An 18,617-nucleotide genomic window follows, 5' to 3' on the forward strand; every position below is an offset into this window, starting at 1 on the left:
CCCCTTTCTTTTGTTCCTAATCCTGCTCTTTGGCCATTATGATTGTCTGTCCCTTTTTGCAAAAAAGTCCTGCCTGGTTGCCAATTTTTAATGTCCCACCTTAGAGATATTATATGATATCATTTTTCCAAAATTGACCGTATTGTGTTACACAAAGTCTCTACAGAACTTACTTAGTTTGTGAACAGCAAATGAAGTCTGTATTTTCTTATGGGTGCACTGGTAGTCATAGCAGAGCTCAATAATCACAATGGCCTCTCTGTAGTAAAGTGTACTAAGAACAGATATTTCCAACACTGTTAGTCAGATCATTTGGAAGTTGACAGTTTGCACAAAGGAAATAAAATATACACACATGTCTAATTATTACTGAAAAGTTTCCCTGAAATGTGTGCAGTTAAATTAAAACTGTTGCCCATGACTTTAAACCTTAAAAAAATATTAGCAGCCAAAGGGACTCATGCTTACTAATTATTTATTAATTACTATGAATATTAATGAAACTGTAAGACCCTTGGTAGGGTTCTCACTGCTGTCTGTGTTCTCATGGGGAAAAGGTCCTAATTACTTATGTACTAAAGACACATTGGAAATTAAAAAAGAAATTGTGACTTATATATATTTATGGAACAGTGTGGTCAGTGTTACAGGGTGTCTGGTTGTCTGCTTTAACCCTAGCGGCAAGCACTTTCCCAACCATAGTTTAGTCTAGAGGAAAATCCTTACCCCTGTGAATAAAAAGAATTTGTTCTCATTTAGGGGTAAGTGCTTACTCCTATGGTTAGCTGGGTTTAAGCCAGCAAATAACCACCCTGTAACCCAGACTGCAGCCATCTATTTAAATAAGGGCTAAATATTTGTCCCCAGGACTAGAAAGAATTTATTGTTTGGTAACAATGAAAAACTTTTCTTCTCCTATCAATTTTTGATATGACTCTGTTTTCTTTGGCGTTGTATACAGAATGATAAGAAGTATTCAGAAGGTATATGAGAATTAGAAAGTAGAAAATGTGACCCAGCTTTTTTTTGTCACTTCTGTCATTGTCATCATTTGGGGAATATGAAACAAGAGCAGCTATCAATGCTTAAAGTGGAGTGAGAGGGTTAGATAGTGTAGAAGGGGGATAACATAGATAAAGAATGCTTTCTCTTCATGTCTGCATTTCAAAGTACCAAATATCTAAGCCAAATTCAATATGATAGACTGTATCTATTATGAGGACCTTTCTGGAATATTTGATCCTGTTACTATGGATTGAGACACACAATTATTGGGGTAGTGATAAGCTGTATATAGACAGTGGATATTCTTTGCATGAAATGAATGTTATAAATTTCCTAAGACAAAAATCTATCATCGGTTCAGTAGTCCACTAACATTGTTTGGTGATATGTTCTGCCATCAGAAATAATGACTGACAGAATTAATTGCTGTTTCCTAATGAGGAGGGTACAGCAGGGCACCACCAGTTCATCTTCCCCCTTCCCTATAACAAACAATATTGTGTGTACAAAACATGTTTCATTCTATGATTACTGGAAGCAATCATTAATGAACATCTCTACTGGCTATATTTGAGCAACTGTACACAGCTTTAGAAACTGTGTACCTTTTAATGCTGCCTATGTCTACCTGTCCCAGTAATCCTTGTTTTCTCATTTTGTGCCTCAGCTGTCATATTATTATTATTACACAATATTTATATAGCGCTATCATATTATGCAGCGCTGTACAAAGTCCATTATCATGTCACTAGCTGTCCCTCAAAGGAACTCACAATTTAATGTCCCTACCATGGTCATATGTCAATATTACAGTCTAAAGTCAATTTTGGGGGAAGCCAATTAACCTAACTGCATGTTTTTGGGATGTGGGAGGAAACCGGAGTACACTGAGAAAACCCACACAGACACGGGGAGAACCTGGAGTCATATAAAACTGAAACAGTAGCAACAGCTGCCTTCTCAACTCTTTTCTGTAGCTTAAAGAGAAATAGTTCATATTATTATCTTATATTTATATAGGGCTGACATATTATGCAATGCTACAATCTCTATAATTTGTCCTTTAAATGGGCTCACAATCCCTACAATAGTCATTAACACAGTATAAGACCAATTTACTTAAAAAGAAATTTTTAGGATGTAGGAGGAAAATGGAGTGCCTGAAGAAATCTAATGCAAACAGGGGGGAAACATACAATGTCCTGGCCAAGATTCAAACCTGAAAAAGGCCCTGAGGGTCTGACATTCCCTTAAACGTTTCCTTGAGAGAATTATCTAGGTTTATGTGTTTCAATGGCAGTAACTGATTCCCACCAAGGAATGTTGAAGGAAATGTTCAGATTGCCTACTTTATAAATAGAATACAAATCCTCTTCCACCCAGATGACTTTTGGACAACAGTAAAATCATTTTAAATCCAGAATACTTCCAACTTTCTATTGAAAATTGAAACTATACTTGTTAAATATTCAATAGGTCATACATTTTTAGGATACATTTTGATGAATTTTCAGCAAATCACATTAATGTTTAGTAAAATGTATGTACAAAAACAATAAATTGTCAAACATGGCCGATATGACATAAAAATATACAGTTAAATATTTATTAGTTAGTGTTATTAATCAGAACAATTGGTGGTGGGCAGTGTCATTGCTTTGAATTTTGTATAGAATCCTTAAACATACAATCACATAGTAGGTTAGGTTGAAAAAAGACATACGTCCATCAAGTTCAACCACTAGAGAAATAAACAGCTGACAGTTTCCATAATATAGTTATTGCCATGCACAGAACAATGCCCCATTATTGCTTCAATATCACAACATGCAGTATATGTACTGTATATACAGAACCAGTCAAAAAATGGACATACCTTCTCATTACTTTTTTATTTTATTTAATTTCTACATTGTAGAGTATTATTGGATACATCTAATCTATGAAGGACACATATAGAATATAGCTTTAAACAAAAAAGTAACAAATATGGAATATATCTTTAAACAAGAAATTGTTAAACAAACCAGAATATGCTTTATATTTTAGATTCTTAAAGTAGCCACCTTTTGCTTTGATGACAGTTTTGCACTTTTCTGGCATTTCCTCATCAGATACACTTGGAATAGTTTTCTATTACCAGGTATGCCTTGTCAAAAGTTAGTTTCTGGAATTTCCTGCCTCCCTAAAGTTTTTTAGACCATCAGTTGTGTTGAATAGAGGTATGGCTGGTATACAGGGAATAGTCCTATTTACTGTGCTGAAAAGAAGCCATTTCTGAGGAAGAACAACCAAAAGATCTGCTTGGGCAAAGAAACATAACAAATTGATATTGGACCAGTGGAAATATGTACTTGGTCTATTGAGTCCAACGTTGGGATTTTTTGGAGCCGTGGGTTTCTTTATTTGTGGTTTCCACAATGAAGCATGGAGGGAGAGGTGGGATTAGGTAGCATGGCTACCACAGCATTCTGAAGTGACATGTCATCCCATCTGGTTTGTTCTTAGTGAGACCATCATTTTTTTTTTTTTAACCAGGACAAATGACTCCAAACATACAATCAAATATGTGATGCCAAATGTGTGGAAGATATTTGGCATCATTTACCTAAGTTTTCCCTGAAAAAGGGATTAAAGGGCCTGGATAAGGAGATAAGTAGAATTGCAGCTTTATTGGGATCAAAGCCCAGATGGTCCTGGAAGGAATTGGCGGGCCAGGAACCTGCTCTGAATCGGGGTAGTTGCAGCCTGGGGCCAGGTATGGCTCAGGTATAAGAGCTGTGTGCAGCCTGTGAGTAGACAGAAGGCTAAAGTTTGTGTTTTTGGTCATGTTGTGATTGACATTTATCCCCTGCAAGGGAAAACTGTATATCTGTATAGAAAAAATGTAGAAAAAATAAATGTGTCAATATCATCTACCTTATTCTGACCTGGAAAAGGGATTACAGGGCCTGGATAGGGCCGTAAATAATTATATTGATAAATATTTGCTGCCTTTCAGGCCTGGAGTGTCCTGGAGGGGATGAGTGGAGCAGGTTTCCCATCCCTTTTCCAAACCAGGAATTGAAAATGGCTCTGAAGCAGCTAGCTATGGGGCTCAATTGAAAAGGCGTCATGCTGCCCGGGCCTGGCAAGGTCTATGGGACCAATAGAAGCTAAATTTGTCATTTGTAATGACACGGATTCTCTGTGAGGGAAAACCCCACAATTGTGCTTTGTATTGGAGTTTTTGCAAATAAAGTCTGAAAATACCTCTCAGCATTTGAAGCACATATATGTGTGTGAATATTTGTTTACTAGGTGCACACCTATACATCATTTTGCTACCTTCTTCATTATTAATTTATTTTTTATTTATTATTGCATATGTTAAAAGCTATGCAAGTCAATTGTCTGTTCTATAATAGATATTGTTGTTTCAACTACTTAAGCGTTCAGGGCACAAATTGTTATCTTTCAAAAGATAGCTGCAACACGTCATTAAGATGTAAGCATTTGTCAGCAACACAACACATATCCTTAAATTGCAGTATTGTCATATAGTCAGAAAGATGCTTATATGCAAGATATACAATTGTCTTGTGTGTCTGTGTAACTGGCTGTATTATCTCATCATATCACCAAGAAACAACACGCTCAGTGCCCTGAAAGATAAGAGAAAGTCAGCAGAAAATTATTCTTACTCTCGCATGGATGAACAATTTACTGAAAGACTGTTTCTGTGCTTCCTACCTGCTGCCACAAAAAGAATATTAGAAGTTATTAGAAATACATGCACATACAAAGATCTGCTTGTTTGGCCACATTTTAGTATATTTGTATATTAGTGTATTTGTTTCTTCAAATCATACCACTTTATTAAATACATCTTTGTTCCTTAGGGCACATAATTCGACAACATCAATGCGAGGGCCAGGTGAATGTTTTTAGACCAAGCATCTGGCAGAAACATTTTATTATGATCAGAGCTATGTTTTATGGAATTTTCATTTAATTTCTATGACTACTTTAGTATTTGTCATTTTGCTTCATATGCCTGGGTTGATATAGCTTTAGGTATAATGTTTTTTGAATAGGATTTAAAGCTCCATTCAAACAGCTGAATACAATAATAAAATACTGTACAATCATCCCTGAGATTTAAACAGCCATGTAACACGGCACATGTATGATACCACTTTGTCTGTTAAGAACACTGTACATTCTTTTTTGTAAACATTCTGAAGTTTTCAAAGTTTTCGGGGTTTAACAGAGTAATAACATTAATGAAACAGTTAAAAACATGGAAAGAAATTAACATCACAGAACATCAGTATCGGTGATATCCACAGCATTAAGTATTTGAATAATTTTATTAGTCATTTATTGACCAAATAGTCCAGTAATGTGTAATAGCTCAAATATAGCATATTAATATCACATAAACATGTCAGGAAAGGACGGGATCCAGGTGGCACTTAAACTCCCGTGTTTCCCTATAATATGTCCAACTACCACACATAGCATTGAGTTTGTCCTGGGTACCTCAGGCACTAGCCGTAAGATCTTCTATCATTTACCTTATGTAGCTATAAACCAACGTTTGGGGTAGCCATTGATTTCCAATACTGTGGATTACAGGAGTTGGCAGCAATAATGAAGTGCCTGATGATGGAACCCTCTCCAAAATAGTATTGTGGTGAAACAGAAAGAACCCGGGTTCCATTGGTATATTGTGCCAACAACACTGTACATTCTAATTGATTTGTATTCTTTGTAGAATCTTCTTTAGCCTCCCTGGTGGTATGAATAATGAGGATTTTTAAAAGCGGTACATATAAAAATCCTCCCGTGCTGGCACTGCCAGGGGAAACAGATGCCGGGCATTGCTGGAGGACGCTGCAGACATCGCTGGAGGACCCTGCGGGCATTGCTGGAGGGGCCGCAGACATCGCTAGAGGACCCTGCGGGCATTGCTGGTGGACACCAGTGGAACGTGGGAACCAGGTAAGACTTTTAAACTCCCTGGCAATTCTACCCCAAGTGTGGCTCGGGGTTACTGCTTTTGGTATGGAAAATCCACCCTGAGCCACACTCCGGAATACCGCCAGAGTAATCCAAACAATGTAAAATTACATTTATACAATCTATGCTATTTAGTTAACATTAGACAGGGTCTTGCACTACACAAAATAGATTGTACATTCAGATCATGGCCATGGTATGGTCAGCTTTACAGTTTAAGACAGGAAAATAATAAATTCTTCAACCCTACCAACTTTTCACCCCAAAGCTTGCTGGTTGCATAGTACAAAACACCTGCACATTGATGTGGTAATGCTCTGATGAATCATCAAGAATCATCAAGTTTATTGTCCTCACATGTATATGAATATATTCTCCCCCCGCTTCTAAAACATTAGATAAGATTGCAATGATTGGATATCAAGGCACATTCAGGTACATTAATTTAAAAATACATTTACCATATTAATATGAATACATAGCTGCAATAATATATCTTTTATCCATCCGTGACAGGCTGCCACTTTCACCCCGTCCCATGTCATTATTATACAGTGCTTCTCATGTTCACCCGTCTTTCTAGTTTTTATCATCTGTCACTTTTTTAAGTAAAAGCAGAGTTTATATTTGTATTTGTTAATATTTTAGGTAATTTATTGCTAAAAGCTATGTACTGTAATTCAATTCAATGATAACATTTCAACTACAGGCAAGCTACAAATTGTTATCTTTCAAACAATAGATGCAACACATCATTAAGATGTAAGCATTTCTTAGCAACACAACACAGATATCTTGTAAGGAGCAGCCATACAGTCAGAAATATGCTTATGTGCATGATATACAATTGTCTTGGTGTGATCTGTGGCTGCGTTATCTAGCTCTTATCATCTGTCACTCCATATCAGTGTTTCTCAACCTTTTCAACAAGGGGACTCTTGCAATAACTTCAGGGCTTCAAAGAATCCCTTCTATGATTATTATATTTACCGCAGCTCACAATATATTAGTGTGGTGGTCAATACCTCTTACATTGCTGGGCAGTGGGAAGAATGCCACCTTTACAGATAGCTAAAAAGATCATTGGTGTCAGGTAAACTGACCTCAGAGTCATGTAGAACAATACAAACTTTCTTAGTGCTAAAATAAAAACACACAAAGCACTATGCAAAATCTTGTGGGGTTCAATACAGCGACAGAAAAAGCTTTTTACAGCACTCCACCCCAGATCAAACTTGCCATGTACAGTACAACTATATACACTTTGTTACTGAAATTGAGTACATGATATTTGGGGTGTTCAGAAGAGTGACACAAACTTTTTGTCACCTAGATAAAACCATGAATAGTACAATTGTAAAAAACTTACTGAAAAAATGATGATTCAGGGAAATTTCTTTTGGTGGGGGGTTAAAGAAATTGCCCCTATGTAAAAGAATTCCTGTTTAAAAAGTGAACAAACTGTGAGATTGCAAAAGGATGTGGACTAAGTTGTCTTGGCCTCACAATTGTGAATTTTTGAATGTGGCAACCAATTAATTCCTATCCTATTAATGCAGTGACAAATCCCAGTATACAGCTTGCCCGCCTGAATGCGGAAAACTACCGTTCCCAGTCTTTACACAGATCCCTCCTTCACCAACCAATTCATAACACAACTTCCAGTCCTTTATTGATAGCAGAGTCTTGACCAGTAGTAAAAATGATAACACTAAAATGACAGCTGAAGGGAGGCTCCACGTTTTTGTAGGGTTTGTGTGTAACATTTACCTACCTACCTGCTTCTTTCCCATGTTCATTGATGGAGGAGCCCATGTGAAACCTGAAAATATGTATGGTTTTATACATATACAAAAACCATAGATAGCATGGTATGTAGCCTTTTGTAGAGGTGGCCGGTCCATAGGATAATAATGGGTTGTGGGAATTATGAAAATTATAGAAATTCTCCCATATCTTAAACTTGTAACCTAGCTTTCAACTACTATGCATGCCATGACGTAGCATGCCCATTCAAAGGGGAAGAAACTTCCCCCAAAGTGACGTCATGATGCCAGAACTCGACCACTCTCCCAGGTGGATTATGGAAGGTGGATTATGTCCAGAGACAGAACCTGCTCACCGCCCTGAGCCTGCCATCCATACGGTGGACATGGTCCACAGCTCTGGCCAGTGCTCCCCCCCCAGCGGGGTACTTTCCTGGCGCACCGGCCACAGCCATGGACCAGCAAGGATTTCTCGTGGAGCACCAGTTGGTGACTGCTGCACTAGTTTAATGATTTAATACAATAACAAAAACTACAGTAATAAAATATCTAGTTACTGTCCTAAAGAGAATTTTTTTCTACTCATAATTGTCAAGCTCAAAACCTGGAATTGGGAAAGCAACTTGAGAAAAATATCCCCAGTAAGGAGCTAGTAATATTACATGACAAAGATTTAAACTCTCCCCTTTTTCACCAATAACAGAAAATATAAATGGATGAGGAAAGCCTTTTCTTCCTTGGGTAAATCATCATAGTTTTAAAAAAAATAGTCATGCCAATTCAAAAGGTTCTGCCAAAGGGGAAAAATATAAAAAGTTTAAAAGAGCTCTATAACCTGGTGACAACGCTTTTTGCATGGAAATACGGAGAGAATTGGAACGCTAGGAGGGTTAAAGATCTTGGGCAGGATAAGAAAGGGAAAAGATGGTGTCATTTACTTTTCCACCAGCAGATGGTGAAAAGGTGTTATTTTCCTAAAGCGGAGCTATACTCGGATGGTTGGTGAGCTTCTGCCATTTCACAGCAATTATGGCACATATTTATTATGTGCAGGACCAATCATCGCTGCAGGGATGGGCTCCGCCATCTTCACCACTGGCTCCATGGTGCCACTTTCAGTGTGTGTGGCACCACCGGACAGAGTCGAGCTTTAGGCTACATGGCACATGTGTTGTCAAGTTTAGAGCAGAAACGAAAAGCAACCAGAAGCCGGGAGGTGGCTTTATATCTAATTAAGATCAGGCAATTGAATTGCATAGCTTTTAGCAATAAAATTACTGAAATGCCAACCAATCCAAATATTCTATGATTTTCCCTGACAAATGTTGGTGTTATATAAATCCTGTTTTTTATTAATAATAATAATAATAATAATAATAATAATAATATTGATTATAATAATATAGTAATGTAATAATAGTTCCCTGCAGCAGATACATCTCATTCATCTACAAAGTTCACAACATAAATAATTGTTACAATAATATGATATGGGGACCAGTTCATAAAAAAGTGTTGTGGAACTAAAAGGGTACAAAAAACAGTATGGTATATATGGAATTTGTATTCACCTTTTGAGATCATCTCTTTATAAATGAAAAGTGTATCCTTCAGCTAGGAATATTTACTTGAAAATATTAAATATTATTTCAGAGGTTCTAAATGAATATGATTGCTACCAAAGGAAAAAAATGAACAGTTTCTAAAATAATCATCAGCTCCAATCTGGGCATAGCAAGCACAGGTTTAACTGGAGTGCTGTCTTTTGGGCATGAAACAGAAACAATAAATATATAAAAACAGCTGATTACCTTAAAATACCTTAAAAGGAAAAGTAGATCAATGAGATACTTGTTAGAGGGTAGCCAAGGTATATAAAGAGATTGCAAAACAAAATTCTTAATAAAAAGTTTTTTGGCAGTTATGTAAAAAAAGATAACATAAATATTTTGTGCAACTAATGCTGTTACAACATATCATATTGTATCAATTATGTTTATTTACATTATATTATATATAATATAATATATATTATATATATATTAATATTATTTACACGGAAGCCATTACTTAGGATACTGCATTGTGCAGTAATTTTCATAGGATAGGTCTTGCAAAATACAGCAGAGATAGTGACTTTGCCATATGAATTTCAAGGTTAAAAAAATGCTATTAGACTGCTTAGGTATTACACTATGCTTGTTTAAAGTGACAGATTGTACTCGATTGATGTTTAATGTCTTTATTTTTAGTAAAGAGCATTTTAAAAACTTTAAGAAAGATGTTCAAAGTTTGCAAAAAGTTTTGACAATACTTCGGTTGTTTGTGTTTTAGTTATTAACCCCAGGGATTTCTGGACCAAAACAGTACCAACACTTAAAAATAAAAATAAACTATTTATTGCAATAATTAAAAATCTGTACAATTAAGTTCTATAACAATCTATCAACAGATACATTTTTTTGATGAAAACAGTAACATTTGCCTTGGAAGGATAGATCATCAGAATTGGCGCCGCAGCAATATACAACAATCCTTTATCTCTAGCTTCTTTACACAGCAATATATATTGACACATAACGCCTGGTTTATGAAAGCTCCCCAAGGCTGGAGAGAATACACTTTTATCAGTAAAACTGGGTGAAAGTATCACAGAGAGTTTATTACTCTCTGTGATACTTGTTTTATTTGCATTAAGTTACTTTTCCTAGACAAGCTTTCCTGGGTCACCCCTACTTTTTTATGGTCCAAGCAGTACTGATACAAAGGTTTAGCATTATATTAAAAGAGCAGAAAAGACAACAATCTCTGAAAAATGTTTAAAAGTAAAACAAGATAGATTAAAAGTGAGAAAGTTGATTATATAAGGGGCAGAGAAGTAGGCTCTGGGATGGGAGGGGGAAATAAAAGAATCACCAACCAAGGATGGTCATAAAACTGATACTGATTTAAAAAGTGTTTTCAATAATATTGGAGGTACAGCTGTATGGTCCTATATTATTGATTGTGTCATGAAAATGTAACTGTTAGTGCAAAAAGTACCAGGAACATCACTTATCTCTGTTGGCTGTTTGCTAAGAAGAATGAAGTGGGGTTTATTCACAGTTCACCTCTAGGTGGCACACTAGACACAGGAAAGATTCTTCTAATGCCCTTCTAGAAATGATTGCCTAAGTGTTCCATGTAGCCAGTAGAATTACCAGAACTGGGGTATATATGGCTAGGGTGACAATACATAGTATAATCTTCCTTAAAGCAGAACTAAACCAAAAACAAAAAAAAAACACACCTTTAATCCCACAGATTAGTCTATCGTTTTGGAGGTTTCTTCCATCGGGTCCAGGTATCCGCTGGGCGCTCTCGGTATACCTATGTATCAGGGAGGTGCTGCACCCTTTTTATGTAAAGTAAAAATTCTGAGTTTAGGTCCCCTTTAAGTTTATCAGAACAATGGTATAAAAGGACAAACCTAGACAATACGTTCAGTTTGTATCTAACACACAGACATTTATTACACATTTAGTAGTCGATTAAAAAGAAATTTGTATGGGCAGATGTTTTCAAGTCAAATGTCTAGCTTCTTGGCTTAGTGCCGAACCAGTGACAGCTGGAAATTCCAGCAATAAAGCCTGTGGGAATTGCTGAGACACAGAGTGTGGTCTGCTTTAATATTGAATATTATGTAGTCTTCTATACAATCAGCATGTGGGTAAGCTAGGGGTCTTGTTTAGGAATGATCTTATAAATTATAAATATCTGTTAATTATGTAAATATTTTACCCAAAATTAGCTTTTTCTTTAAACCACTATATCATACTTCATATATACATAAACATCATAATACATATACATAATAACATCATACTACATATACATAATAATAATAATCATACATAATAATATTTTAATTTTAACTATAATGAAGAACAGCTAATAAAATGAACAGTATTTGCACTTTATTAAAAATTGTTCATCTGATTTTGAATGTAAACTTTTCAACACAGCTACAATAACTATACAATTTAATAATGAAAAGTTGTGTTGAATACAAAAAGGGTGTATGTGTCTAGAAGTCCTTCACAAAAATCTGCACTTTCAGCATCTCTACAGTGCTATCTGACTCTCAGTGCAAAACAACACAAAACTATTATCTTCTGTTGGTCAGCAACTCTCTTCAACTACTCATTGTTCACTTAACTCTTGCATGTTTTGTAATTTTTGTGAAAGATTAGTATCAAATGACAAGTGAAAAAGGTAGGGACCTCGGCATGCCATTCCAAATACTTCTATTCAGTACACTGGTAACAGATAGCACAGAATGCTAAGGGTCGTAAATGAGTGGCAGTTGATAGCAACGTTGTGCAGCAGGCTCAGCTGCCACACTGCTCCTATTCAACTAAATGGGAGAGGTTGGGTACCATTGGACATGGGTTGGCCTGCAGTTGTGGCATGGTTTGTGGAAACAACATATTGCTTCTGGCCATGTGGTTGCATTTTTCCCCTGGAGGATAAAGTGATTTGAAACCTATGGGTCCATAGCAGCGGTTAGCTAGGCAGCTAGAAGCGGCTAACTTTATGGTTTTCTATTGCAAGAGTGAAAGGTACCTTATATTCAAAATTCAAAAAAGACTTCCCATCATGGTTTATATCAAACAAAGACATCTAAAATCTTTGCCAACCTTTCAGAATGTTTTGGGCTAATACAACCACTTGGTTACATATTTACTTTCCCTCTTATGGGTACAACAACACACTAGTCTGAGTCTGTATCATAAATGGAAGTCTCTAACTGTGCGTATTGTAGTCATACATATATACACATATAGAAAAAGCTTGGTAGGTCAAACAATAATAGAAAGGGTTCCACACAGGGAAAACAATGGTAAAAGGTCTACCCCATTCAAATCCGGGCTGGATAACCAAAGTACTAAACATTTTATCTCCTAAATCATAGATATATTAAAGAAGAGGAGCCAAGTGTTTCTTCTCCACCCGACGCGTTTCACCAACCTGCTTCCTCAGGGATGCTTATAGAGAGAGTATTTGGGTAATATTAGAGATGATATCAATTTCTTATGTTAGGGAGATTTAAAAATTTGGAACTAATTTGGTGACAGAAACTTTGATTGCAGATAATCGCTGCCAATGATGAAAAGACCTTGAGATGTGTGATACAGCCAGGTTGGAGCTTAGTCTGTGATTTCCTATGTCTAATACAGCTTATCACAGTGTGTAACAGAAACGGCAGCAAATCACATAAAGCCAACCTCATTTCCTGCATGATGGGCATTTATCCCTTCCCAGCTCTGGCCAAGATCTTTCAATTTTATAGATTTCAGTATTTTTTAATCATTGGGGTCTGAGCATAACATATGGGAGCTACCAGAGCTTTCTGTCTAGAAACTTATACACAGCCCACTGTCAGTCCTTTTCACCAGAGAAGTGGTGATGATGCCACTATATCTAAAACCAGGTATATAAAATGAATGGCATTATATAGTATTTTATTAGCATTTTGATAGATGAAAGGTAAAACAAAATATTAGCATAATAATCTTCAGCTGATTTTGCCAGCAGCACAATTTTAATAATGTAATTGTGCATTCTTGTGTACTACCATATATTTAATTAGGTTCAATTGTATAAATTTCTATGGTTTACCACTGCTAACATTTCTTTAGTAGTATTAGTTGCCAGTTTGTTGTCCTAAACTTTAGATTACTTTTAGTCAGACATATGACAGGACATATACATAACGCTACCTAAAACTTTTCTTTGACTCTCCTGATATGCAAATTTGTTTTAGGTCAAAGGCCCCAAAGTATTAAAGTCGGTGTTAGGAGGTGCTTATTTGTCCGGTGATCCTGTACCCATTCAGTGTGTTTTACAAATGTTTTAACATTAATATCTTTATTTATGTAGCCCTGTTAGAGATGATTCTACTTTATATTGGTGACACATAAAATTCCCCAATGATCTCCCACATAAGCAATAAAAACTTTAAATCCATACAGTTGACATTTGGTGCTCCAAATTTTCAAAAATTCCGGATTTTTGAAGATTATACTTACCTCCACACATCTGGCACAGTTCCAAGGAGCAGGCAGCAGGGACGTCTCAATGTGTATTTAGTTTAGCAAGCAAGACCTGCTGTTTCTGCAGAACAGCGCCATCAAAACATAAGTGGCCACACAGTGTACTACAGTCCCTGTATTGAAAATGCAATCCGAAATTCATGCCAGAAAACTGAAGGAACCGGATTATGGACGGATTTTCGATTGTCAACTGTACTTAAAGATTAATACAAGAGGGTATAATGATTAAACAAAAATAAATCAATACCGTTATATCATAGCTGGCAACAATAAATTGACAGGTGGGGAACCCCAATGGTCTGCACTCCAACTAATAAGGTGACTGATATGCCTAATAAAGAGCATGTATCTTTATTGTGTATGGTGTATAGCATAGCACCTTTCACACTGTGCTTGCCTGACAAAAAAGGGCCTGGGATACCTGAAAAAGCGTAAAAAAAATTCCATCATCTGTGGGATCAAATAAATTACAATATTGGTGTCAGTGAGAATAAAATGATAGTGTCAGTGAAAGAGACTCCTTTAAATCAACAGACTCCTCAGAGACTCCTTAAAATCAACAAAAAAACAAATTAAACCATATCTATAAATGGATAGACAAATGAGGTTAGCACTACATATGACACTTTAGTCTCTGCACTCTCTTTGCTTTAAATATCAATTATGTTTCCCTGCACCTACCTCAAAGGGAAGACACTTTTTCAGGAACAGGCCTGATATACCAACACGTATGCATGTAGAACTGGGCATCAAGGCCATGTAGATCAATATACCTATTTACCATTCCTCTACAAAGTGGATAAAGTTGAAACACAGGCTTTAGCAATATATGCACTACATTGGTTAAAAGGGATGATTTTAAATTAGAAACCACCCTTATATATTGTAGTGTATACTTCTGCCACTCCTGGGTAAGCCATTGTGCTTATTGTGAAATGCATTGAGTTTGTGTTGTCTGTTACACTCAAATTGAATATGGCAATGTATAGGTGTTTAAGAAAATGTGCAGGAATTTGAAATGCTTCTACTGTATGTTACAGTTTGCATTGCACTAACAATACATTTTACAGCTTTTTTTTATACCTTTTATTTTTAACCTTTTAAACCTTCTCAGTATCTTTTATTATCTGTGTTATGCATGGAATGCTAATTTTAATGTAATTCAGTCTGTATTGAATATAAGCCGGTAACATTACTTTACTTTACATACACACTTTATTATTCAATTTCTTAAGTGTCTTGTAACAGTTTTACTGCTTTTACATTGAAACGTATGTTTGATCACTATAACTGGCTTTACAGTTTATCAATTGCTACTTAAATCCTGTGCAAAACTCCTATCTTGTCCTCTGACCTTATGTTATCACTCAGAAGCAAACTTAAACTTCAATGTCATGGCATGTTATATCAGATTAGTGCTGCTGATATAACTTTATGCGTGTTTTATACATCAGTCCTGTCTTTTATAAATGCTGCATATATATAAAAGCACAGAAATGTAAAGTGAAACAATGACATTTACATACCAGTTTAACACTATGCACAATATTAATATATGTGTAATTGTACACATAGACTTACACATGTACAAAATGTAGGCTATGTTTAACAGTGTGATTGTGCTTATCACTTCCTCACTTCCTCATGCTACAGGACGGCTTCCCTGGGGGGGCTTGTGGCACCCTAATACAGAATGAATGAATGCGAGCAGGTAATTTTTATATATATTTTTTTTTAGCAGGAGTGGTGGGACTTTTTGATGCTACTACTAGAGAGCTACATAAGAGTTAATCTTTTTTAGCAAGTTGAATACAAAAAAAGTGTGTTGTGGATGTACAGGTAGAGTTGTGTAAACTGGCCTGTGAACATTTTGTGTCCCCCTTTCCACACTTGTTGGGGTGGGAAAGTTATGACTGTTATGCCCTGATGGGCCATGAGAAGTAATAAATAATAATATACAATAATATAATCTCATCGGATCAATTGCAAGTTTTTTTTTTCACATTATAATGTAACAAGAAGGTTTGAATATAATGAGCCAGCAATGGTTAAGTAACAATCTGATTGGCTAAGATTAGTGTATAATTAACACTATTACAATAACTAACTACAGTTTCATAGAATTAAGTGCTGACACTGACATTTTCTGGATATGTGTAAAGAAATACCAACATCTCCATGCCTGACTCTTCCCAGTTAGATGATAAGAAAATGGGCCCTCCCTGGGGTAAACCGAGTTGTGTGATCTTGCTGCTGGAATTTTTGCTGTTTTGGACCATTGTACACATCCAATAAAGATAAGTACTAACTTTTAATTAGCCAGCGCCGCAGTGTTTTGTGTCATTCTTTAACTCTTCCTGACACTTGTAGTACCACAAATACTTCCACTTTGTTACACACTTGCAAATGCCTAAAAATGCTTACACAAGCATATTGGATACTGAAATATTTTAAATAGGGTACTAGCAAAAGGAAATGACTATATACGTTTTAAACCTTGAAACTACACTACTTGAAATTCTTGAAACAATCCTATAAGAAATACCAGATATATATGTGTGCACTATTTTTATGCATACATTTGTTTTTGACTCTCTATTTTAAATTTAATTACATGAGCATGGTGCAGGAAACTAAAAACAACCTCAGAAGTCTGTTTTTTTATTTTATTTTTCATGGTACAATGATTGCTAGGAAAGTACATATAAATGATGCCACAGACATTTAGTAATAACCATGGCTCAGAGCAGCGACCAAAACTTTCATGAACTTTGTCCAAACTTTTGGGGTTTGAATTCAGCTACCAGTTTAAAAGCTAAAATGATGAGCTAGTAAAACGCTGTGAATAATAAAAAAAAAAGAATAAATCATAATGACAGAGATAGAGAAGTACATACATTGACAAGGACAGGAAATGTGAATGTCTGGCGTTATTTTCCATATTTATTTTTTTGGTATATATTGTTTTTTTGGTGAATATGTTTACCACTTATTTTTTTTATAAAGGTGCCCTTCCTATGTATAGAGGCGTGACTGTTTCAACAAGAAAGCAGAAAACCTGCACAAATGTTTCCCCCGCTGTCAACCAGTGGATTTCTCTTCACCTTTTGAAATAAATTGTTATGCAGCTGAGAAGCTAAGACCATGGCGGAAATATGGTGCATCCTTCAAATACCTTCTTTGCTTGTTTTGGTTTCTGAGTTGCAAAGCACTACAAAAGCAAATAAGAGAATAGTAAAAGCCTAGGAGGTGGGTTGCAATGCACTTCAAACAATTGATCACAAGTGGGGGGGCAATCACCAGTCTACATAAAGGAATTGGCAAGTACACTTGAATTCCAAATTCTTGCTAAAAGGGAACATTTTTTGAACTGATTAACTTGATAATGCAAAAAGTTATACAGTAGCCCTGGGTAACCATACGGCATTATTACTTTTTTAATCAAGCTGATATAAACTCATAAAATATAAATCTGAATATTTAGTTATCATGTTTTAGGACGTATAGGGACTTGCACTCTTGCCTTTGCAGCACTTGACCAGGAAACTATCTGCATGGGATTTCTATGTCCTCCCTGTGTTTGTATGAGTTTCCTCCAGGCACTCTCATTTCCTCCTACATGCCAAAAATATGAAAGTGGAGGCTCCCGTCCAAAATAACAATCCTTTGAGGAAATCTTGGTTAAATGACTATGGACTTTGTAAAGCATTGTATAATATGTCAGCACTATATAAATTAAAGATGATAATAATAAAGCTTTAAATGCCAACCTTTTTTACTTTTAATAACTTGTACAGAATAAGCAATATGTAATGTTTTCCCATAAATTCAGCTAAGGCTATATATATATTTATTTATATATTTATATGTGTATATAAATAATTTGTGCTATGGAACTGTTGAAAAATTGCATATTCAGAGCAAAGTAACTGTCTGTGTAAAAACTGTCTCAACCACTTTATAATCATGTCTCATCTTTAGCAGCACTTACCTGCTAATTAGCCTCCAATCCAATGTGATGTCACTCCCTTGATCTTGTGACAGGGTTCAGGGTTCAAGATTGGCCACTAGATCTGCACCCCAGGACCACCCAATGGGTTGCTGGTCTTTACTAAGACTCTCACTTTGCAACTAAGCTGTAGAAAATGTATGTACCATAAAATTCTCCGGATCCACATAAAGTTCATCAGCGTACTGCTTGCTGAGGGCAGCCAGGGTCTGTTTTACATTATCCAGATGGTGAATGGCGTTGTCAACCTTGATGTTACCAACGGCAGCAGGGCTGGCCATATTTGCTGAAATACCTCTGGGTCCAGGGAAAGATGACAAGCAGCCTAAATAAACCTAAATACTGTTATTATAATCTAAATATTCATACATATCATGAATGAAGGACAGTCTTCTTCTCTTACATATTTAAATTGTGCACAAATATTACACTATATTTATTATTGTCACAAAGATTACACTATATCAAGAAAAATGTTACAAGAGTCATACATTGCAGAATAACCTTAAATCATTTTACAAGTGCAAAAAAAAAAGAAATACAAGTTATGTGATTACCTGCTTAAGCCATTATAACCATCACTTTCCAGGTCAATTTTGGCCGAGGTGGAAGTAATGATAGCTTTCTCTTCAGCCATCCACTGAACCATATTTGCTGCTATGCGAGAGAGTTAGAAGTAATGCTGTAGACCTTGGCCCTGATTTATTAAAGTTCCCAAAGGCTGGAGAGAATACACTT

General features: G+C 35.9%; 1 pseudogene; it reads right to left on the minus strand.

Annotated features, from left to right (window-relative positions):
• The window catches only part of LOC140334588 (hemoglobin subunit beta-2-like), a 20,726-nt pseudogene extending 2,198 nt beyond the window's left edge, over positions 1 to 18,528 (minus strand).
• Positions 18,529 to 18,617: the final 89 nt, after the last annotated feature.

The sequence above is a fragment of the Pyxicephalus adspersus genome, chromosome 7 (assembly GCF_032062135.1).
Source record: "Pyxicephalus adspersus chromosome 7, UCB_Pads_2.0, whole genome shotgun sequence".
Lineage (NCBI taxonomy): Eukaryota > Metazoa > Chordata > Amphibia > Anura > Pyxicephalidae > Pyxicephalus > Pyxicephalus adspersus.